Source organism: Echinops telfairi, unplaced genomic scaffold, assembly GCF_000313985.2.
Source record: "Echinops telfairi isolate 266 unplaced genomic scaffold, ASM31398v2 ScPeMD7_3509;HRSCAF=4178, whole genome shotgun sequence".
In the NCBI taxonomy this organism is placed as follows: domain Eukaryota; kingdom Metazoa; phylum Chordata; class Mammalia; order Afrosoricida; family Tenrecidae; genus Echinops; species Echinops telfairi.
The window spans coordinates 1,624,897-1,637,122 of NW_022107407.1; the positions used below are offsets into that span (position 1 = coordinate 1,624,897).

Consider the following 12,226-nt stretch of genomic DNA (forward strand, 5'->3'; position numbering starts at 1 on the left):
ATGGACCCTGGGGCCAGGACGTGGCACCCCATTAGATTTATCCAGAAACTGCTCCTAAAGGTCAACAAACAGACCTTGATCTACTAACAGGCTTTTTTTGGTTGTTGTTTGGTTTTTTCCTCTTTCCGTTTTCTTTCTTTTTTTTCTTTCAGCCTATCTGTTCGGATTTTTTTCTCCTTTTTCATCTTTTTTAAAATTTTGTATGTCAGCGACTTTATTGTTTGTTGGCTTGTCAGTGCTGCAGCCGTCGTCGCCAGGTTCTTATGAGACGCTTTGGCGCTGTGCTGTCAAAGCCAATCCCAATTTTATTCACACATTATTATGTCTGCACACCCACCTAGATAAGAGAGATTGGACTATATATATAGAAAATAAAGGGACCGATGGCCCCGGAAGGACATGGGAGTGTGGGAGGTAGGGGAAGGGAGGAGGGTTGGCCAACCTAGGGACAAGGGAACAACAATTGGTTCAAAACCAATGGTAGGGAAGGGATGGGAGGACTGGTAGGGAGTGACCAAGGGCAAGGCAACTGCCAGGAACTACCGAAACCAGAATGAAGGCTGAACATGGTATTGGGACTGGAGGAAAGCATAAAGAAATAGAGGAAAGAAGTAGGAGGCAAAGGGCATACATTCATAGGATTTTTAATGGTTGTTTATATGGAAGTAGATTTCCTAGTCTTTTTTCTGAGGCACATCCAGGTGCACTCAACATCCATCCTTTCAGTAATCACCTGAAAAGATTAACCATAAAGATTTACAATCTATGAAAGTTTATGGGGCAGTTACACTTTCATGTATGGTCAGTATACTCTCTTCTTCTGGAAACTTCATCTCTAGGAAAAGTCTTCTATTTCTAGTTTATTGGGGATTGCCATAGTCTTAAATAAGCTAATAAACAAAGAAGTCTATTGTTATTCAAGCCATTCCAATCTGTGTTCAGAGGAGAACAATTCCATTGGATTTTCAAGGCGGCAATCTTTAATAAAGCAAATCTCTGAGTCTATTTTCTCTAGGTCCATTAGGTGGATTTGAACCTACAATCTTTCAATTAGCAGTGGCCTTAGTCATTTACCACCAAGAACTTTTGTTGGAGCTCAGACATCTCTACTGTGTCCAGGTGGCTGGGATCTGTTAATAAACAAACTGGCCTCTCTCTGGTGGCTCCTCTCATCTCTCCTTTCCCTCTCTTTTTGTCCTCATGAATGGAAATTAAGTCCTGATGGCTTAGTGGGTTAATCATTGGACTGCTAGGCCAGTGGATCAAACTCCATGGGAAAAAGATGAGACAGTCTATTTCCCTAAAGATAGATTTATAATCTCAGAAACCCCAAGGAGAAGTTCTGCTTTATCCTATAAAGTCCCTAGGGGTCAGGGACTCTTGGCATGATGGTAATGGATTTGATTTATCTTACTAAATAATTTCTTCAGAGGTACATTCAAATTGTTAATGTGTAGTTTACATGATTTTTCACCATTAAGCACAATACTTTCATTACTCTAATTTTAGAATGATTAGAGCATGTTAAAACCATCTTACAAGATGCAAAACTTCACTGCAAGATGCTGAATTACATACCACCTATGAACATAAGTGAGTCCATTTTGAGAGAGACTAAAAACCCAGTAAGAAATGCTGAATCACTGCAGACTCACTGAAAAGAAGTAAACCACCTACCAAAGCATAACCTAGAAACTCCCCAGACACATGTGGGCAACCCTGCTAAGACCTTGGCTGAATGCCAGAATGACATCAAAGAGCCAGCAAGACCGCCTGTAAAAGGTCTCCGTGAGTACACTGATGAAGGCAATGCCTAATGGGACTAGGGGCCAGTAACTGATATGATGCTGAATTAATCTTGTGTTACCCTTATAGTTAATGACTTAAGTTAATTTTAAGATTGCCAGATTGTTTGATGTGTATTTCAAGTGAATAAACCGAGCATTCAAAAATGTCAAAGAACATTAAAAAATTATTGATCGCGCCACTTGTGACACAACCATTTGCATTTGGATTAATTGAATACTTCAGATTCTCCCAGGGACAGTGATTAAACACCCGACTTACTTCTAACAACCAAGATGATTCTGCCAAAGTATCCTCTTTTTCTCCTGGAAAAAAGTATTGGCAATTTAAAATCACTCATTTGTTTATTTCTAGTTGTGAAGAGGCAGTTACAGCCTCATAGCACCCAGCCAGAGGATTGTAATAAGGGAACCCTAAGCTGTGTTTATTGGGAAAAGATTCTAAAATTGTATACTTTAAATAATACTGAGCTAGCATGGTAAAGCATCACTTTAAAGCATTTTATGATGCATACATTTACCACCTAAAGAAAAAGAGGTGTGTATCTAAATAACTCTGGGCATGACTTCTCTAGGGCACAAAATCTTTTTAACTACAAATTTTCACTCCATATTTTGATGACCCTTTTAAGTGGATTTATCCTATAGATTACAATCTCTTAAAAACAATTCATACTCATTTCAACCAAGTCTGAGGTAAAGAAGCGAATGCCATCAAGTTAATGATGAGAAGTTAAATACTGAAAATACAAAGGGAGTATGTAAGAACCTTACTAATTATCATCATTGAACTTAGTTCACTGTCAAAGTCTTTATCACATTAGACAAGAAAAAACCAAACAAAAGCAAAACCAAAAAATTGTCATTTCTAGTTTGCATTGAATTTCAAAGAAAAAGTGTGACAATATTAATTAATGCAGGTAGTTTAAGACATTTTACATAATGCAGTCTCCATCGAATTTTTATCACTGGCTACATTGCTCAGAGGCAAACAGATTGGGTGTGGATGTCACCTGGAAGGGCCAGGTAACACTTGAGAGTATTTTCCTACTAGTGATCAAAAGTCTATCTGGCTAGTCACAGAGAGAGACGTGTTTGCTTACTCATGATCAAGAATTGTACCTCATGTTTATCCTAAAGCCTAAGCTAATGTAAACATCCATATTTGACTCCTCTAGGCTGTGAATTCCAAAGTAGAAAAGTATATATTCTCTATGCACTTTGATTCCAAACAAGATGCTTGTGTTGCAGTTGGCCTGATCGCTGGTGTTACCTTCTAATAAACTTCTATTCTCCTCTCTAACTTGAATTTAGTGAATTGGCTCTGCTGCTCCAACATACAAACTCTTATGAAAGGTAAGACAGGAAATGTTAGCATTGGTAAAAATAATGGATAAACCAACTTTTTTATTTTTTCAATTTTCCAATTTAAGATACTGTTAACATTGAATTAAACAACAATTATAGCTTGTCAATACATCCAAATGCGAAGAACTTAATTCAAACTTGCTCAAAGCTACAATGACATAAGAAAGAAACTAATGTACATTTTGCCATGATTTCCTTCTCAGTATACTACTTAATTTTCACAACTATTCTGCAAAAAAAGACATGTGGCTTTTGTTAGCTGCCATGGAGTCAGTGCTAGACTACGAGAACCCCATATACTATGAAAATAAATGCTGACAAATCATGTACCATATGTATGATTAATTGAGAATCAGACTACTTTGATCCTTTGGAATTATTTTTTTTCCATATGATTTTTTGAAATGTGACTTAGGTGAGAGTTTATATTTCAAATTGTTAATGGTTCACAGTCTAAACTATTAATCAACTAATCAACCCCCACCCCAGCCCCCATCAGTTAAACTACTAAGCAATCCTCCACTCCTGTTCCTTGATTTCCCTTCTTCCTTTGGATCACCATCTTCCAGGTCACTCAAGTCAACACCCATCAGCTATCTAGCCCATTGTGTTTCCCCTCCATTAGCCTCCCTCCTTTGGCAAATTCCTCCGTTCCCTTTGATATGAAAATGTTTCTCTTGCTTTTTACATGTCTTTTGTTTTCCTTATAACAGTGGTCTCTTTTATCTTTCCTTTTGTGATTAGTTAATTTCACTTAACCTAATGGTCTCCATTAGGTTCATCTATGTCATTAGGTCCTTCATGATTTTTTCATTGTATTTGAGCAATGCATAGTAGTCTATTGTGTGTATGTACTAAAGTTTCTTTATTCATTCCTTTACTGATGGACATTGTAAATAGTTAAAGTTTATTGTGCCAACCTGGCTGATGAACATATGTGGGATTAATTGAAGGGTGGAGAGATAAATGACTCGGCGAGCTTCGCCTGTCTGGTCTCTTGTTCTCTGTTGGTCGGACCAGTGTGCGGCTGCCTTAGCTAGTTTTCTGCCTCAGCTGGCAAGGCTCACTTCCTGTGAGACATCCCTGAGGAGCAGACACATGAACCTACCCTGATGCAGCCCTAGGTTCTGGAGAAGCTGCATGGAGACCCCTGCCAGCACTGAGACGCTTACATGCTCACTGATTGGGCTTTCCTCCTGCATTTGGTGTCATTGCATGTGTTTTGTGAGATTAAGGAAGACTTTGTAGATCAGTGTCAGACATATGGGATAATGTCGGATTTATGAGCTTGGAAAGCACAGGGTTGGGATGCTTTCTTAATTACACTTGCCCTTTATATAAAACTCATAAAATATGAGTACCTATGAATTTTGTTTCTCTAGTCTACCCAAACTAACACAGACATTTAGGTTTTTTCCATCTTGCCTTTGAGAATTGCTGCACTTAACAGGAGTGTGCATATGCAGTAGTACATGTAGTATGACACTTACTTCTTTAGGATATATTCCCAGCAGAGAGATTTCTGGATTATATGGATTGTCTGTTCCAAGTTTAAGGGAACACATATTGCTTTCTATAGTGACAGTATATATTTACAGTTCCACCAGCAGTATGAAGGTTCCAATCTCTCTGCCTCAAGAATTTCTTATTTTATGTTTTCTTGAACTTGGCTGCCAATATTGATGTAAGATATTGTTTAGATTCTCTCACCATTGTTTAGATTCTAAATTATTGGGCTCATGAACATGAACATTTCTCCAAATGTTTGTTAGCCATCTCGATGTAATCCTTTGTGAAGTGTCTGATAATATACCAATTTCTAAATTGGGTTCGTCTTATCGTTATTGAGGTGCTGAAGTTTTCTACAGATTTTGGAGATTATTCCCTTGTCCACTGAAATATTATAAAAATTTATTTCACACTATGGATTCTCTTTTGATGAAGCTGTTAATGCGCATGTGTATTATTTTTCACAGTTCCTTGTCATGTATTTTATCATCTGTTGTATGTAATTCCTTCATTATATTTGATAGTGTATCTTTCTAAATGTCATTCATTTATTGGTTAGATTTATTCCTAAGTATTTCACTTTTATATGGCTACTGTAAATGGTATTGCTGTCTTTTCTTTTCTTTCTTTCTTTCTTTCCTTCTTTTTTTCCAGAGCTCTCACTGTTGAGTATACATGAATATGGTTGATTTTTGTGTGTTAATCTTGTATCCTACCAGGCTGCTGGATCTCTTCATTGTTTCTAAGAATTTTTTGTTTCGATTTTTGTCCAACCTTTGGATATATCTACATATAATAGCATCTGAAAATAGTTTCATTCTTCTTTGGTCATTATTGTGTTGAGACATTTCACCTTTTTCTTATTTTGCTGATGATTTTTACCAAGAATGGGTGAGGCCAATTGGCCTGAAATTATCTTATTGGCAGAGTTTTGAATGACCTAATTATTTCTCCTTTTTTATGGGTTTACTGAGACTTTTTTACCTCAGTCTGTGTAAATTTGGGTAGATCAATCATTTCTAGGAATCAGCTCATTCCCACTTGGTTTTCAAATTTGTTGGTGTATAGTCTTTCACAGTAATGTATTATTGTTTATAATTTTATTTAGATCTATTGTAATGTCACATTTCCTTCTTTAATTCTTTTCCTTTTTTAAGTTTACTGGTGGTTTGCCAATATTTAAACATTCCTTCAAAGAACCAAATACTTGTCTTGTTGATTTTCTTCCTATTGTTTTTCTGTTTTATCTTATTTCTGCTCTAATCTTTTAAATTTATTTTCTCCTGGTGATTGAAGGTTTATTTTGTTGCCTTTTCCCTAGTTGTTGAAGATGCTGGGTTAAAGTGTTGATTTTTCATGTATGCATTTATTATAATAAATTTGACTGTAAGTACTGCTTTTGGCATGCCCCAAAGGTTTTGATATCTTTTGCTGCCATCCTCATTTGCTCCAAGAAATTTTTTTTCAATTAGTCCTTATTTCATCAATTACGAAGTAGTTTTTAAACAATGTATTTCTCAGTTTCCAAGTGTTTTATTTTTGGACCTTGCTCTTCCTAGTTCTAATTTTATAGCATTATGACCTGAGAAAGTAAATTATAAAATATCAATTTTTATCCATACAATCATTTAATCCTCCATATAATTAGTATAGTATGCTTTGTGTCCTCATGCTATAGTCTCTTCTAAAGAATATTCCATATGAACGGGGAAAAATATATGTACTGTACTGTTGTTAGATGGATATATCTAAGAGAGTAAGCTGGATAAATGTGTTTAGTTCTTCTGTGCTGTTTTTTCCCTCATGATCTATCCTTGAGTTTCTTCCCTCATGATCTATCCTTGTTGAAGAGTGGTATATCGAAGTCCTCTACTACTCATATTATATTGCCTATTTCTCTCTCCAGTTCTATAAGCGTTTGACCGGGCATGCATATATTTATCATAGTTATGTCTTCTAGTTATATTGTCCCTTGAATCATTAGGCAGTGCCCTTCTTTATCTCTCATGATGGATTTTTGCCTTGAAGTTTATTTTAGCACAGATTAATATTACCATGCTTGCTTTTTTCTTTTACTGCTATTAGCTCGATAGCTAATAGCTTTTAAAAAATCCTTTGGTTTTTTTAAAGTCTATTCTTGCTCCTGAATATAAAGTGTATTTCTTATAGGCAGGATATTAATGGGATTTGTTTTAATTTTCATCCAATTACTCTCTATTTTTTGTCCAGTGCATTAAATCCATTAATATTCAGTGCCATTATATGTGGATTTGTTGTTGTCATTTTGTTATGTATTTTTTTGAGTGGGGGAAAAGGGTTGTAGTATTATTGGTTTCTTTGTTTTTCCTATATTTCTGTGTTGTTTTGGATACCATTTTAACTGTGTTGATTTATGAATGGTGTTGTCATATATGTTGGTTTCAGTTTTCTGTGCTGTCTTGCTTTCTTTCCAGAGTACTCTTCTTAGAATGAAATGATAGCCTTATTTTCACAAATTCTTTAATTTCTCCGTGTTTGGAAATACTCTCTTTTCTCCCTCAGGATTGGAGAATAACCTGCTAGCTATAAGATTCTAAGTTGGTAATTTTTTTCTTTGAGTATTATATACATGTCATTCTATTGTCTTCTTGCCTATAATTTTTGCTTAAAGAATCTGAACTTATACTAATTGGTTTTCCTGTGTAGGTGACTTTATTTCTTTGTTTTGTTTTGTTTTTCCCTGGCTCTCAGAAGCCAAACAAGTTCTCTCCACTGTAGGCCACATCCAAAAATCCATTTTAATCTTTTTCCTACTCTAAAGCTGCTCCATAGTTAGGCTGGACTGTCAACTCTCTTGTTCACAAAGAGGAAGATCGCCTTTTCAGAAGAAAGTTGGTTCTTGCTCTTGATGATCCGCATGAACTGAACCATGGTCATGTCAGGTGGAAACAGACACTTCTTTGTCAATGTCAATTATCAGAGAGCTGGAGACTTTCTCCACAATCACCGGAACTTGTTCGGGATATATTGTTCAGATTTTCATGGATGCCACCCATCTGTTTTCTAATGAGTGGTCCTTCTTGAATATTCACTTCTTGGCAGTGGCGAGGAAGGGACAGAGACAGCTCTTGATTCCAAGGAGTTCAGAATACCAACCACAGCAACAGTGGTAGTGGTGCCTGTAAGTACTGGTATGTTGGTTTTAATGTACTTAACTTTCAAGATTTTTTTTTTTCTAGATTGTAGACCACTTGTTCTTTTTGTGTTTGTTTGTGCCGATTTTCTCCTGGTTGTTGGAGAGAGATTTACCTCTGTGTGTATTCAGTCAGCCATATTGCCCTGGACATTCACAGGGCTTTCAGTGGTTGGTTTTTGGAAGTATTTTACTAGGTCTTCCTATCTAGTTTGTCTTTGCAATCTCCATTGAAGCCTGTTTAGCATCGTATCAACATACAAGCCTCCACTCTCAGGTGAGTGGTGCCTGCACCTGAAGTGTTTTGGTTGGGATTGAAAATGGGTAAATAATAATAATTTATAAATTATCAAGGGTTTATGGGTGGGAGAGGAGGGAAAAATGAGGAGATGATACCAAGGGCTCAAGTAGAAAGCAAATGTTTTGAGAATGATGATGGCAACAAATGTACAAATGTGCTTGACACAATGGAAATATGTGTTGATTGTGATAAGAGTTGTACGAGCCCCTAATAAAATGATTTAAAAAAAGAATATATACTTATCACTATTTTACATATCAGGAAACTAAAGCTCAATTCAATAAGTGTAGCAAATTCACATGTTGAACCTATGTAACTTATACTCCATGTGTATGTCCTACCAACTAGTGTTGTGTCAGGGTATTTCTCGCCATGAAAGGAATTAATGTGTAAAAATCAAATTAAATTTACACTGTGGTGTCTTCTATTGGGCAAGTACAAATGCATAATCCATGAATTTTGAAGCCGTATCAGAGTTTATTTGAGACTTATCCTGAGGTAACAATGCTGTTGATTCTAAGTGGAGCACAGACTTCCTGAAGGCTATCAAAAGACACAATGACCTCTGTCCATCATTGTTGAGATGACAGGATTGCAATTCCTCATTACTCACCAAGGTCGTAGAGAAGATCACAGACAAGGGGATACGTCTTCTAAAAACTGGGGCCTATTTGTCAAACAGGCTATCATTTCCTGAAATCATGTCCCAAGTGTTTTTATTTATTTTGGGGTGAAATAATGTTAAGCTGGGTCAGGTTTGCGTTTTTTCTCTACTAGTTACCATCTATGGACTTTATCTTTTTTTTTTTCTGTTTTCTTTCCCCTGTTTTCAAGGACACACATAAAAGATTGTACTATTATAATTAGGGTGGTAATAGTTTGGAACCATTTTATTTGACATTGGACAATTAACAAATCATAACTTCAGATTGATAGCAACCTCCAGTTTGATGTGGAGGCAGTCATTGTCTTGAAGGGAGACCTTAAATTCCTTTCACAGTGTCCCTTCAAGGCATCCCATAAGCATGACTAAAGTGCGAACAGCAGAGAAGAATAACTACTTTGCATCTGTCAAGGATTCAACTTCCTGAGTGATGAGTAGAATGGGCAAGAGAAACTGAAAATAGGAAGACATAATTAAAGAATTATCTAGGCAAACCAGATGTTGTACATAATCTCAGGGGAAATTTCTTCCCTTCAAGATCATTCTAAGAGTGAATAAAAGTATAAATTCCATTCACAGATGGCTGCGTGTTATACAATTGAATTACAAAAATGAGATGTCCGTTAACAGGGCATAACTGTCTGGTGGAATATTCTTCTTGCAGCCATTTAAGACATAAAATGAACTGACATTAAATGTGAATTAGATTGCTTTAAAAATTGTTATCAAAATGGGTGCACTTTGACATATATGGATTTTTTTCGCCCTAGATCTAATTCAGAAATTAAACTTCATTTAGCACATGTTTCCCCTTACATGGAGAAATTCTTTAAAGGTGCTGATATCTAGGTAAAGTGACACAGGTTATGAAAATATACATGATTAGCGTCCTGGAGGTATTAGCTAACAGCTAATACCTTTGCTTCTTAATACTTTAATTTATTGGAGGAAGCTGATTTGTCAAATACAACAACTTAATTGATTTTTTGACTGTCATTTTCATGGGTGTTGTGGATCTAACCAAAATTAGATGTTTGCCAACTTCAACATTTTCTGCACTTATCATGATGTTTATTAGTTGCCGAGTTGTGAAGATTTTTGTGTCATGTTAAAGTATAATCCATATTGACGTCTTTGATCTTCATCTGTAAGTGCTTCAAGTTCTCCTCACTTAGCACAAGTAAGGTTGAGTTATCTGTATTTTACAGATAAATAATGAGTCTTCCTCCAATCTTAGTACTGCATTCTTTTTCATATTATTTCTTATATGATTATTTGATCACAATACTGAATGAATAAGAATCATGAAAGGATATGATCATTCCTTATCTTAAACTACATGAAAGCCTTTGTTTTGTCTGAAGAACTAACTCTTGATCTACAAGAGCCCAATTACCATTCTGTGCAACTTTATTCATGTTTTTTGTTCTTCTTTTACCAACTTCCTGATAGTCTCTTCTTTTAGCCAGGATCCATCTTGCATCAGTAATGATAGTCCTAGTTCAATGTTTTCTTCTGAATCTTGCCTGATTTTCTGGTAGTTGTTTCTCAATGCACTGCTGAAATATTTTCTCCATATATTCAGTAAAATTTTACTTCCACGAACTATTAATTATATTGTTCAATAATTCCTTTCTTCTAATGAATGATCTTTCTTTGGAAGAGACACAGCTATGGATCTCTTCTAGTCAGTCTTCCAGGTCTTTCAAATCTCGGCAGAGATAAGTGAGTATTTTGGTTTTGCTTTGTTGTGCTGAAACATCTCAAATGGTATCCTGTCGATTCCTGGAGCATTGTTTTTTGCCAGTGCTTTCAGTGATGCTTGAATTTCTTCCTTGAATACAATAGGTTCTTCATCATATTTTATCTTCTGAAATAGTTAAACATTGAACAATTCTATGTATTTCTTTTATCTTATTTAGATGCTTTCATAACCAATCAATATTTTGCCCATACCGACAACAATAATTTGTTGTTCTTCAGTGTGTTCCAGTTCATTGGAAACCTATGGACAACTCAAGGAAACATTGCAAAGTCAGGTGCCATCTGCACAATCATTTTTGATCCCACTGTTGCAACAATCCATCTCCTTGATGATCTTCCTTTTTTCCTAATGACTTTCAAACATGATGCCTTCTCCAGAGACTGGTGTATGTTTGTGAGGAGTATGCTGACTATACTTCTTCCAAGAGTGTTTTATTTGTTCTTCTGGAAGCCTACAGTATGTTCAAAATTATTTGCCAGCATCAAAACTCAAAAACATCAATTCTTCTGCAGTCTTCTTTATTCAGTGATCAACGTTCATATGCATATACAGAAATTGAAATTACAATGGCTTGAATCAGATGCACTTTCATTTTCACAGTGATATCCTATCTCTTCAACACTTTAAAGCAATCTTGTGCAGGTTTACCCAGTGCAATGTGGCATTTGATTTCTTGATGCTGCTTCCATGAGCATTGATTGTGGATCCCCGTTCCCCCACCCCTACCCTCAAATGAAATATTGGGCAATTTTGATCTTTTCTCTGATTATCATGATATTGTCTGTTGTGAAGATTGTCGTTTTATTTGCATTGAGCTGCACTGTACACTAAAAGCTGCAATCTTTGACCTTCATCAGTAAGTGCTTCCAGTCCTCATTTTCAGTAAGCAAGGTTTTGTTATCTGCATATTTTAGGTTCTTAATGAACCTTCATCAATCTGGACACATGTTTGTTTTTTTTTAAATTATAGTCCAGTCTAAGAGCATTTGTTTAGCATGCAGTTTGGATAAGAACAGTGAAAAGATACAACCCTGACAAACACCTTTTTATATTTTAAACCATGCAGGATTCCCTCGTTCTGTTTGAATAGCTGCCTCCTGGTCCCCACACACGTTCTGTGGGAGCACAACAAAGTGATCTATAGTTTCTATTATTCTCAGTGTTATCCATAGTTTGCTACAATCCTAGAGTTGAGTACCTTTGTGGAGTCAATAAAATACAAATAAGATATTTTTTTTCTGGTACTAAGATATATTTGGCATCAGCAATAGTATCCTTTGTTTCACATCCTCTTCTCAGTCCAGCTTAAATTTCTGGCAGCTTCCTGTTGATGCATTTCTGCAGCCATTTTGGAATTATCCAGCAAAATTCTAGTTGTATGATGTTGTTCAATAATGTCCACATTCTATTGGACCCCTCTTCTTTGGAATGAATATAAATAAGGATCTCTTCTGGTTGGTTGGCCAAGTCTTCTAAATTTCTTGGCATAGATAAGGGAATGCTTCAAGTGCTTTATCAGCTTTTTGAAACATTTAAATTGGTATTATTTCAATTTCTGGTGGCTGATTTTCAGTTCTTTTACTTCATTATTTACTTTTACCACTCTATGATCAAGAAAAAATTTCAAAGTCCATTCTGACAG

General features: G+C 35.9%; 1 pseudogene; it reads right to left on the reverse strand.

The window, feature by feature from the left end:
• Window positions 1-7,408: 7,408 nt before the first annotated feature.
• Window positions 7,409-7,746, reverse strand: LOC101638930 (annotated as a pseudogene).
• Window positions 7,747-12,226: the final 4,480 nt, after the last annotated feature.